The following is a 13,268-nucleotide window of genomic DNA, read 5'->3' as shown; positions in this document are numbered from 1 at the left end:
CCTGAAACTAATATAATATTGTAAATCAAGTATACTTCAATACAAGAAAATGCATAGAGTCTCAAGTACCAGTGTGACAACAGCAAAATGTCTAACATTCACGTTATCAGAATTTCAGGAAAAGAGGGAAAAAATGTGGTTCAGAAAAAATATTTAAAAAAAATAATGGCTGAAACTTTCAAAATCTGGTGACATATACGACTCAGAGGTTTAAGAATCTCAGCCAATCTCAAAGTGGACAGACGTAAAAGAAATATACATGAGCCAAATCACAAACATTTAAAAACCAAGACAGGAGTTCCCATCGTGGCACAGTGGAAATGAATCTGACTAGGAACCATGAGGTTGCGGGATCAATCCCTGCAACTTAACCCCAACTCAGTGGGTTAAGGATCTAGCATTGCCATAAGCTGTGGTGTTGGGCACAGACGCAGCCTGGATCTGGCAGCTATAGCTTTGATTAGACCCCTAGGCTGGAAACCTCCATATGCTGTGAGTGCGGCCCTAAAAAGCAAAGAAAAAAGAAAAGAAAAGAAAAGAAAAGAAAAGAAAAGAAAAGAAAAGAAAAGAAAAGAAAAGAAAAGAAAAGAAAAGAAAGAAAACTAAAAACCAAGACAAAGAAAAAAAATCTTGGAATTATAAAGTGGATCACCTCTATAACCATAAACCAGCTCAAAAAGTGGTTTCTGCTCTTCTAGGATTCATCCTATCTCTTCTCATTCACACCTCTTTCTCTTACTTTAAAGATTAATGCTAATATGACTTCATGATAAAACTTCTTTGCTTTTCTTTATATTTCATGTATTCACCACCTAATTACATATCCCGATGTTGGCCTATTTTAAATTTTAAATAAATGTAGTCACATGAGTAAACATTAAAATAGGGCTTAAAAGGTATAGAGCAATTTGCTGCAGACAACACAGCTGTCAAGTCACAGAGCTGGGAATAGAGCCCAGACCATACAACCCGGAAAGTATTAAACCATCTGCTTCTGGGAATAATGGTTATTGAGCTTTTGGTACTTAGTTTGTTCCAGGCAACATACACATACTTTCTCTCATTCTTTACTTTATACTCTACACACTTATATGCATACTCTACATATTACTGCCATTTAACTTTTTGACTTAACAAAGTAAAAATTTCTGTTGTTACTTTATTGACAAAGAAACCATTTTTCTCAACCATCCTAAATATGGCAATGTTGAGGAGAAATGACAATGTGAGACTGCCATTTAGTAGCACTATAACAGACTAATATTCTAGTACTTGTTTTTCTTACACTATTCCTTCTTTCTCCTGATATTTCCCACATGGTGCAAATATAGTCAATCTCACACTGAAACAAGAGGAAGTGTTAGGTAATTAAGTAATGACTTTAAAATATACATTTGATGAAAACATGCTATAGGAATACACAGCTTGCTTTATATCAACATGCTATTATTTTATTTAAAATTAAAATTTTGGTGTTCCCTGGTGACTTAAGGTGTTCAGGATCCAGCGTTGTCACTGCTATGGCTCAGGTCACTGCTATGGTGCAGGTTCAATACCTGGCCTGAGAACTTCCACATGCCCCAGATGCAGCCAAAAATAAATAAATTTCTTCAATATATAGCATGTACTGTTTAACTGTATTGATGACTAATATCCATTAAAAGTAAGAATCAGAAATGCTGTTTTGGTACATTTTCCCCAAAAGCACACACACCCATACCCTCACACACACACATAAAGATAGTCACACACACACTTATATACGTACACACACATATACACAAATAAACTGTGTGTATACATACAATTGTACATATACAATTAAATTATAATTAAATTACAATTATGTTAATAATGTATAATGTTATATAAGCATATTATATACTGTGTATTGATAAAATATGTTTATTATATCAGATAGTTTTTAAAATTCCATATATATGCTTTTTTTGCCAAATATTATATTATGAACATTTCTTCATGTTTCCAATTTTTTAAGAACTATGTAAATGACTAAATAACATTTCCTTATATGTAATTACCATTATTTATCAATTTTTCTAATGTTGAATATTTAGATCACTTTTTTTTCTCTTATAAACAAGACAGACAAGGATTTTTTGTCTCTGATTATTTCCTCAGCATAGATCCTCTAGTTATTGGATCATAAATTCTCATAAATAGATTTTAAAATTTGTATGGAAACATGAAAGACCCTGAATACCCAAAACAAACTTGAGAAAGAAGAACAGCTGGAGGAATCATTCTCCCTAACTTCAGACTATACTACAAAGCTACATTAATCAAAATAGCATTATATTGGCACAAAACCAGATACACAGATCAAAGAACAGAACAGAGAACCTAAAAGCAAATCCACATACTTTTGAGCAATCTACAGTAAAGGAGGCAAGAATATACAATGAAAAAAAGACAGTCTCTTCAATAAATGGTGCTGGGAAAACTGGACCACATGTAAAAGAATGAAATTAGAACACTTCCTAATACCATACACAAAAACAAACTCAAAATGGATTAAAGACCTAGCTATAAGACCAGATACTATAAAACTCTTAGAGGAAAACATAGGCCAAACACTCTCCAACATAAACGAAAGCAACATCTTCTCAGATCTACCTCTTAGAGTAATGACAATAAAAACAAAAATAAACAAATGGGACTTAATTAAATTTAAAAGTTTCTGCACAGCAAAGGAAACCCTAAACAAAATGAAAAGACAACCCACGCAATGGGAGAAAATATTTGCAAATGAAGTGACTGACAAGGGATTATTCTCCAAAATTTATAAACACCTTCTGCAGCTCAATACCAAAAAAACAAACAATGCCATCAAAAAATGGGCAAAAGAGCTAAACAGACAATTCTCCAAAGAAGACATAAAGATGTCCAATAAACACATGAAAAGATATTCAATATCACTCATCATTAGAGAAATGCTAATCAAAACCACTATGAGGTATATCATTTTACACCAGCCAGAATGGCCATCATCAGAAAGTCTACAAACAGTAAGTACTGGAGAGGGTATGGAGAAAAACGAACCCTATTACACTGTTGGTGGGAATGTCAACTGTGCAACCACTGTGGAAAACAGGATGGAGATTCCTCAGAAAACTAAAAATAGAACTACCTTTTGATCCAGAAATCCCACTCCTGGGCATCTATCCAGAGAAAACCATGACTTGAAAAGATACATGTACTTCCACGTTCATTGCAGCACTATATACAATAACCACGATATGGAAACAACCTAAATGTCCATTGACAGAGGAGTGAATAAAGGAAATGTGGTACATATACACAATGGAATATTATTCAGCCATTAAAAGGAATGAAATAATGGCATTTTTAGCAACATGGATGACCTAGAAATAATCATGCTAAGTGAAGTCAGTCAGTGAGACACCAACATCATATGCTATCACTTACATGTGGAATCTAAAAAAAGGACACAACGAACTTCTTTGCAGAACAGATACTGACTCACAGACTTTGAAAAACTTATGGTTTCCAAATGAGACAGGCTGGGGGGGGGGGAATGCACTGAGGGTTTGGAAAAGCTGTAAAAATTTGGTTGTGATGATTGTTGTACACCTATAAATGTAATAAAATTCATTAAGTAATTAAAAAAATAAGTGGTGCTGAGATAACTAGATAGCTACATTTAAAACAATGAAATTAGAACGTTTCTGTACACTATATACAAAAATAAATCCCAAATGGATTAAAGACCTAAGTGTAGGACCTGAAACCATAAAATTCCTAGAGGAAAACATAGGCAGAACACTCTTTGATAAAAATCATAACAATATTTCTTTTCATATCTGTCTCCTAAAGGAAAGGAAATGAAAGCAAAAATAAACAATTTGGAGTTAAATTTAAAAGCTTTTGTACAGCAAAGGACACCACTGACAAAATGAAAAGACAACATACAGAATAGGAGAAAATATTTGCAAAAGATATGACCAGCAGTGAGTTAATATCCAAAATATCAAGAAAACAACCCAATTAAAAACTGGGCAGAAGACCTGAACAGACATTTTTCCAAAGAGGCCATGCAGATGACCAACATGAACATGAAAATATGCTCAACATCACTAATCATCAGAGGTTGCAAATCAAAACCACAATGAGATACCATCTCCCACCCATCAGAATGGCTATCATCAAAACAAACATAAATAACAAATGTTGGCAAGGTTGTGGAAAAAAGGGAACCCTAGCACACTGCTGGTGGGAATATAAATTGGTGCAGCCACTGTGGAAAATCTTGTGGAAGTCTCATAAAAACTAAAAATAGAACTACCATATGACCAGCAATCCACTCTGAGGTATATGTTCACTTCAAAAACATACATGTCCCTCAGTGTTCACAGCAACATTATTTATAGTTGCCAAGATATGGAAACAATCTAAGTGTCCACCAACAGATGACTGGATAAGGAAGATGTGGTGTACACACACACACACACACACACACACACACACACACACACACACACACACACCCTGGAATATTATATAGCCATGTAAAAGTACGAAACTTTGCCATTTGCAAAAACATGATGGACTTCAATGGACTTCAAGGGAGTTATGCTCAGTAAAAATGTCAGACAGAGAAAAATATATTCTATGATATCATTTATATGTAGGATCTAAGAAATAAACTAGTAAATATAACAAAAAGGAAAGAGACTCACAGATATAGATCAAACTAGTGATTACTAATAAGGAGGTGGAAGAGGGGAGGGGGCAAGATAGGGTGAGGGATTAAGAGGTACAAATTATTTAAAAAAATAGGTACAAGTTGTTACATATAAATACTCAACAAGGATACATTATACAACACAGTGATTATAGATGATATTTTATAATAAATATAAAGGAGTGTAACCTTTAAAACTGGTGAATTGCTACATTGTACACCTATAACTTAAATAATATTGTACAGCAATTATACTTCAATAAAGAAGGTTGATAATCGGCGTTCTCATTGTGGCTCAGCAGAAATGAACCTGACTACTATCCATGATGATGCAGGTTAAATCCCTGGCCTTGCTCAGTGAGTTAAGGATCCGGTGTTGCTGTGAACTGTGGTGTAGGTTACAGACATGGCTTGGATCTGGCATTGCTGTGGCTGTGGTGTGGTCCAAGAGCTTCGACCACTAGCCTGGGAACTTCCATATGCCATGGGTGTAGCCCTAAAAAGACAACAACGACAACAACAACAACAACAACAACAAAAAGAAGAGGACTGTTGATAATAACTTTAATGCTCTTAATTAAAACTTCATACTTGTTTTCCAGAGTTTACCAGTTTGTATTTCTAGCAGTTCTTATCTTCTACATCCTTGCATGCAGACAGTATTATCTTTTTTAAAAAGTGTCTTACTTTTATCAGAAGGAAATGATACAAAGTTTAAATTGGCATTTTTTTATTATTACTGTGCAAATATATTTTTAAGAGAACTACTTTTTAAGTTTTTGCGTGCTCTCTTTTGTGATTTGCTCATGCTCTTTGTGTCATTTTCTACTGGAATCTAAGTGTCTTATTGATTTGAACTCTATCTCTTTCCCCTGTAAAAAGGGAAAGTGCTGTTTTAACACATAAATACGACTTTCGCAAGGAAAAAATTCTCCATTTTTCCATAATGATAAAATGTTACCTGCAATGCATTTGATTCTCTCATAACATTTTATGAGAAAACATCTTATGAATAAGGGAGGCCCCAAAGGGCAGTGCTATGATATAGATTGCTGTTGATAATTTGAGAAACAATAATAAAATGACAAGTAGCTTAGACATCTTGAATTCATTCTGAAACGGAGTTAATAATAAACACTTCCTCAAGGGAATCGATCTCAAAGAATAATTTTCAATATTTCAGCCACTTAAAAAAATATAGAGCATTTGGAGTTGGTTATTTAATAGGAGAATAGTACCCTAAGTGGTGTTCTCTGCATTTCCCCTAAAATTCCAGATGATCCTTTTACCTTCTAAGTAGCATTATAAAGAATGTCACCCCCATATTAGTGCAATGTTTGGTATATGCAGTAAATATCTCTTATCAATGATGCTGATTATTGTAATCTTGTACACTGTGTACTTTTCAAGTACATGTTGCATGCTTCCATATATATTCAGGTATGAGGCTCCGGCAGTGGAACAAGCTGGTTCCATCAGCCTTGGTTACTCATTTTTCCCTAGCTCCTTTCCAAGTTTGTAAGTCTTTCTTTTGCAGTGGAGCCACAGGGAATTCTTTTCTGTTAAGGCATGGAAATGGCAGCATAATACATAAAATCTCCTTTTAGGCTAACAATCTCCACTTTTCAAGGATCTGCGAAGAATTGAACAAAGACTAGAATAGGATGAGACTGGCAAAATATTGGGAACTTCTGAATAATAGATTCCATAGTAGGGCTACAGGGCATAGAGGACAGGAAACAAATCACTGTATAGGGTCCAGGGAATCATAACTGGAGACTAGCAAACAAAGAGACTGCTTTTTTGGGATCAGATTAGGGAAGGCCCATTGGAGGAAATCCCTGCGGCACAGCTCCACAGAGTCTGCTCCTTCTTTATAGGGGCTCAGTTTCCACTACGGCCAAGCTGGTTAGTAAACATGATAACTGGTTGCAATGGTGACTTTGAGACTGAAGTGCTTTTGAATCGTGACAGATATGCTTTATTACTATACTTTATGACATGTGAACTTAAGACCATATTTTTATTTTTAATTCTTTAAACATACATGGACTCTTGACCACAATATTTGATTGTCTAGAGCAGCTTACCAACTAAGAGGGATAATAGATTTTATGTATTGCTTCTGTCTCTTACTCAAATTTTAATCATTTTGAGAGGAAGGAACTGATTTTTCTACTTCCTTTGGTCTCCCAGCAGGCTGCAACTGAAAATGGCCTGGAAAAGTTAATCCATTTCTGAAAGGTACTGCAGACCAGCTCACTAAGCAGGGGCTGGCCCAGGATTTCAAATCCAGGTGGTGAGAGATTCAGTCTTGACTTGGTACACCTTGAACTAAGCATACCTTTGGCACTAGCCTTAGCAATAGCACTTATCAATCAAGTCTTTGTTTAGTTGAGTCAATGATTTGACATGTTACATGAATAATTATGGATTGGCTGACCTGGAGCCCATTTCAGGAGCCAAACTTCAACTTACTAATAGCCTTAGAATCAAGCTTCATACCGCACCCTGACATATGTCTGCAGACAGTAAATGATTCCATTATTCTTTGGTTTGGTGTAATATATATGATTGATCTTAACCCTTTGGTGTGAATGTGTTTTATGTCCTCTCATTTGTTTTCAATCTACTTAAGGTATAGAAGTAGCTATGACTCCATAAGCATAGTCTAATCTCTTCGTTAATTACGTATTTTCTTTAAAACAAACCTGGATACCATTTTAACAATCTTCCCTTTACATTAAAAATACCAGCTTTTTAAAAGTTAATAATTTTTTCAAGAAATACTTTGTTTTTAACAAAATGTGTTTTTCTTGACTTTTAAGAATAAATGTGACTTTTTTTTTTTTTGCCTTTTTGCCGTTTCTTGGGCTGCTCTCGTGGCATATGGAGGTTCCCAGGCTAGGGGCTGAATCGGAGCCATAGCCGACGGCCTACGCCACAGCCACAGTAACATGGGATCCGAGCCGCGTCTGCAACCTACACCACAGCTCACAGCAACGCCGGATCCTTAGCCCACTGAGCAAGGCCAGGGATTGAACCCTCAACCTCATGGTTCCTAGTCAGATTCATTAACCACTGAGCCATGACGGGAACTCCCAATATGACTTTTGATAGTGGAATTGCTCCTAAAATACTGAAAATAAAAACAGGCTTATATCATAGTAAGTAAGGCTGGAATTGGGTAAAGGGGAGTCCTTTTTGGAGCATCTTTAGTGTTATCATACCTTTTAAGCCATCTCCCAAGGAATATGCTTATGAACTTGCTCATAATATTTCCTGCATTACCCATCAAAATATTTTCTTGGAAATTTCAGCATATGACATTATACTTGACTAAAAAAATCATATTTTTGTCTTGTAACATAGGTGCATACACATGTCAAAATATATCAAATTGTTACATACGTTCAACATCATGTACATCAAATATGCCTCAAATAATACTTTAAAAATAAAATAAATCACAAAACCTTGAAAAGTACTTTGTGGGTTGCAGCTAATGTAGTGCTTAGAAAGTAATTAATCGCCTTCAATATAAACACTGAAAAGAAAAATGCTGAGTATTAGTCACCTAAGCATACAAATCAAGAACTTAAGGAATAGAAACATTCAAACAAAGTAGATTCAAAAGAAAGGAAATGGAGATAAGAATATAAATTAATGAAATAATCATTTTGGAGTAGATACAGAACATCAGATTCAACTCCATTTGCCAAATCAAGACTGATGTGAAATAATAGACTAGCTAGCTATGGATAGAAGAGTTTGGCAAAAAAATCAAATAAGACATTCAGGGAGATCAAATTTAAATGAAACATAATAAAGAGTATATATAATTAATCTTATTATCATTAAATTGTATTTATGGATCCTTTTTACCAATAATAAATATATGGCATACATGACCCCAGAGAGCTATAATTACATGAAAATTCAAAGAAGCAAAAATTTCCAGGACAGTCTAGAGGAAGAATGAACTTGGAGGTCTCCACTACCAGATATCAAGACTTAGAGAAACTACAGCAGGAGGCATTTTGTGAGGATAGATAAATAGAGAATACAGAATCCCATGAAAATTTGATTATGGCAAGGATGTTACTGCAGAGCCGTGGGAAAAGAATTGTCACTTTAATAAATGTGCTGGGTCAGTTGGTGTCCATGTGGAAAAATAATATTGTGGGTCAGGAATTAAAGCAGAGTTCATCTGAGCAATTTTTTCTATTCCGTGCAACATAAGCTGGGGTAAATCACCTGTATTTAGCTGACACACTCCCAAGATGACTCATTCATTTTGCTGACAATTTATTATCAGCTGAGAGCTCAGCCAAAGGTTTTGCCTGGGACCATTATGAGTCTCTTCATGGGGCTTCTTGGGCTTCCTCACTGCATGGTGGCTTGTTTCTTACAAAGAAAGACTTGAAGAGACAAAAAGTAGAAGCTGCTAATCTCTTAAAGTCTGGCTCAGCAACTGTCACTGCTTTACTCCTGCTTTATTCTACTGGTCAAGTAAATCACTTAGCCAACTTAGATTCAAGGGAAGAGGAGTTATAATACCATCTTTCAACAGGAGTCATGTCAAATATTTTGCGACAATCTTTAATCTTCACATCTGGAGTGCTTCAGAAGGTATGCTCCCTTACCTCATCCCATCTTCAAAGAATGATTTCCATGTACTCAGTGAAGGTCCATGGGAAAAATCTTGGCAGATAGGTGCAGTAATCATTCTGCTTGGGGTTCCTTGTTATTCTATCCTGTCATGCAAGCCCTTACTTAGCCATTAAAAGCTCATAGATAGTTTGGCTGATTTCTTCTCACTAGTGTGTATGTCATAATCCTTTTCTAGTAGCTCCACAAATGATGAAAACAGCCCTGGGTTTTTCTCTAATCTTTGAAGGATTTGTCAATTTTTGGAATTTAATGTGTTTAGATTAATTTTTCTCCTTGACTCTCTGATGGGATTTTTAAAGCTAATTTTTTTTTGTCTTTTTTGCTATTTCTTGGGCCGCTCCCACGGCATATGGAGGTTCCCAGGCTAGGGGTCGAATCGGAGCTGTAGCCACTGGCCTACGCCAGAGCCACAGCAACGCTGGATCCGAGCCACGTCTGCAACCTACACCACAGCTCACGGCAACGCCGGATGGTTAACCCACTGAGCAAGGGCAGGGACCGAACCCGCAACCTCATGGTTCCTAGTCGGATTCGTTAACCACTGCGCCACGACGGGAACTCTTTTTTTTTTTTTAAAGCTAAAATTTTGTAGCTTACCTGGCTTATTCTCATGATCAGGATAACAGGGACAGTCTAATGTTTTTATATATTCCAAGCAGGAGCAGAAATTTCCTTCAAATTCTTGGTTTGTTTATATAATTTCTACGTTTTTTCTTTTTTTCTGGTTTCTCTACAAGTTTTTATGACCATAAATTTTCTTCAGCATAGAGCTATGAAGGCTTGCCATAGTAATTACTAAATTCTCAATATCAACTTTTCTTTTATTGGATTAGTCAGTATAAATCAGAAGGAATGCCCCCTTTAAATGAGTTCAGGGGGCTTTTGCGAACATGTTCACTTTATTTGTTATCTCTATTTATAAAATATATCATTTTTTTTTCAAAATTTTAGTTCTTCTGCATAGCTATAGAATGCATGCTGGCTTAATGTTTCCCTTTGAAATAAAGCTAAAATTAATATTATTTAAAATTATTTTTATTTTTTCCATTATGGTTGGTTTACAGTATTCTGTCAGTTTCTACTGTACAACAAAGTGAACCAGTCACACACACACACACACACACATATATTGTTTTTCTCACATTATCCTCAATCACGTTACATCATAAGTGACTAGATATAGTTCCCTGTGCTATACAGCAGGATCTAATTGCTTATCCACTCCAAATACAATATTTGCATCTATTGACCCCAGACTTCCAGTCCATCCCATTCCCTCCCTCTCCCCCTTAGCAAACACAAGTCTCTTCTCCAAGTCCATGAGTTTATTTGCTGTGGAAAGGTTCATTTATGCCTTATACTAGATTCCAGATATGTCATATTATATGGCATTTAACTTTCTTTTTCTGACTTAGCTCACCTAGTATGAGAATCTCTAGTCCCATCCATATTGCTGCAAAGGGCATTATTTTGTTCTTTTTTATGGCTGAGTAGTATTCCATTGTGTATATATACCACATCTTTTTTTTTGTTTGTTAGTTTATTATTTATTTTTTTCCACTGTACAGCATGGGGACCAAGTTCCTCTTACATGCATACATTTTTCCCCCCATATTTGTTCTGTTGCAATATAAGTATCAATACATAGTTCTCAATGCTACTCAGCAGGATCTCCTTGGAAATCTATTCCAAGTTGTATCCAATAACCCCAAGCTCCTAATCCCTCCCACTTCCTCCCTCTCCCCCTGGGGAGCCACAAGTCTAGTCTCTAAGTCCATGATTTTCTTTTCTGTGGAAAGGTTCATTTGTGCTGGATATTAGATTCCAGTTATAAGTGATATCATATGGTATTTGTTTTTGTCCTTCTGACTCATTTCACTCAGTATGAGTCTCTAGTTCCATTCATGTTGCTGCAAATGGCATTATGTCACTCTTTTTTATGGCTGAGTAGTATTCCATTGTATATATATACCACATCTGCCAAATCCAATCATCTGTTGATGGACATTTGGGTTGCTTCCATGTCCTGGCCTTTGTGAATAGTGCTGCAATGAACATGTGGGTGCATGTGTCTCTTTACGTAGAGTTTTGTCCGGATAGATGCCCAAGAGTGGGATTGCAGGGTCATATGGAAGTTCTATGTATAGATTTCTAAGGTATCTCCAAACTGTTCTCCATAGTGGCTGTACCGGTTTACATTCCCACCAACAGTGGAAGAGAGTTCCCTTTTCTCCACACCCCCTCCAGCACTTGTTATTTGTAGACTTATTAATGATGGCCATTCTGACTGGTGTGAGGTGGAATCTCACGGTAGCTTTGATTTGCATTTCTCTTAAAATCAGTGATGTTGAACATTTTTTCATGTGCTTGTTGGCCATCTGTATATCTTCCTTGGAGAACAGTCTATTCAGGTTTTTTGCCCATTTTTCCATTGGTTGATTGGCTTTTTTGCTGTTGAGTCATATAAATTGTTTATATATTCTAGAGATTAAGCCCTTGTCCGTTGCATCATTTGAAACTATTTTCTCTCATTCTGAAAGTTGTCCTTTTGTTTTCTTTTTGGTTTCCTTTGCTGTGCAAGAGCTTTTCAGTTTGATGAGGTCCCATGGGTTTATTTTTGCTCTTATTTCTGTTGCTTTGGGAGACTGACCTAAGAAAATATTCATGATGTTGATGTCAGAGAGTGTTTTGTCTCTGTTCTCTTGCAGGAGTTTGATGATGTCATGTCTTATATTTAGGTCTTTCAGCAATTTTGATTTTATTTTTGTGCATGGTGTGAGGGTGTGTTCTAATTTCATTGCTTTGCATGCAGCTGTCCAGGTTTCCCAGCAATGCTTGCTGAATAGACTTTCTTTTTCCCATTTTATGTTCTTGCCTCCCTTCTCAAAGATTAATTGGCCACAGGTGTCAGCACTTATATCTGTGATCTCTATTTTATTCCATTGGTCTATATGTCTGTTTTGGTACCAGTACCACACTGTTTTGATGACTATGGCTTTGTATATTGCTTGAAGTCTGGGAGAGTTATGCCCCCTGCTTGGTTTTTGTTTTTCAGGATTGCTTTGGTGATTCTGGGTCTTTTGTGGTTCCATATAAGTTTTTGGATTGTTTGTTCTAGTTCTGTGAAAAATTCCATGGGTAATTTGATAGGGATTGCATTGAATCTATAGATTGCTTTGGGTAGTATGGCCCTTTTTACAATATTGATTTTTACAATCCAGGAACATGGAATATCTTTCCATTTCTTTACATCTTCTTTGATTTCTTTGATTAAAGTTTTATAGTTCTCAGCATACAAGTCCTTTACCTCCTTGGTCAGGTGTATTCCCAGGTATTTGATTTTGTGAGGTGCAATTTTAAAAGATATTGTATTTTTGTACTCCTTTTCTAATATTTCATTGCTGGTATGCAGAAATGCAACTGACTTCTGAATGTTAATCTTATAGCCTGCTCCTTTGCTGAATTTATTAATCAGTTCAAGTAGTTTTGGGGTTGAGTCCTTAGGGTTTTTTATGTATAGTATCATGTCATCTGCATACCATGACAATTTTATCTCTTCTCTTCCTATTTGGATTCCTTTTATTTCTTTTGTTTGTCTAATTGCTGTGGCTAGGCCTTCCAAAACTATGTTGAATAGCAATGGTAAGAGTGGGCATCCCTGTCTTGTTCCAGATTTGAGTGAAAAGGCTTTCAGTTTTTCTCCACTGAGTATTATATTTGCTGCGGGTTTGTCATAAATGGCTTTGATTATGTTCAGGAATGTTCCCTCTATACCCACTTTGGCGAGGGTCTTGATCATGAATGGATGTTGGACTTTGTCAAATGCTTTTTCTGCATCTATTGAGATGATCATATGATTTTTGACTTT

This window comes from Phacochoerus africanus, chromosome 2, assembly GCF_016906955.1.
Source record: "Phacochoerus africanus isolate WHEZ1 chromosome 2, ROS_Pafr_v1, whole genome shotgun sequence".
Taxonomy (NCBI): domain Eukaryota; kingdom Metazoa; phylum Chordata; class Mammalia; order Artiodactyla; family Suidae; genus Phacochoerus; species Phacochoerus africanus.
The sequence above is the reverse complement of the archived record's forward strand: the minus strand, read 5'-3'. Positions refer to the sequence as shown.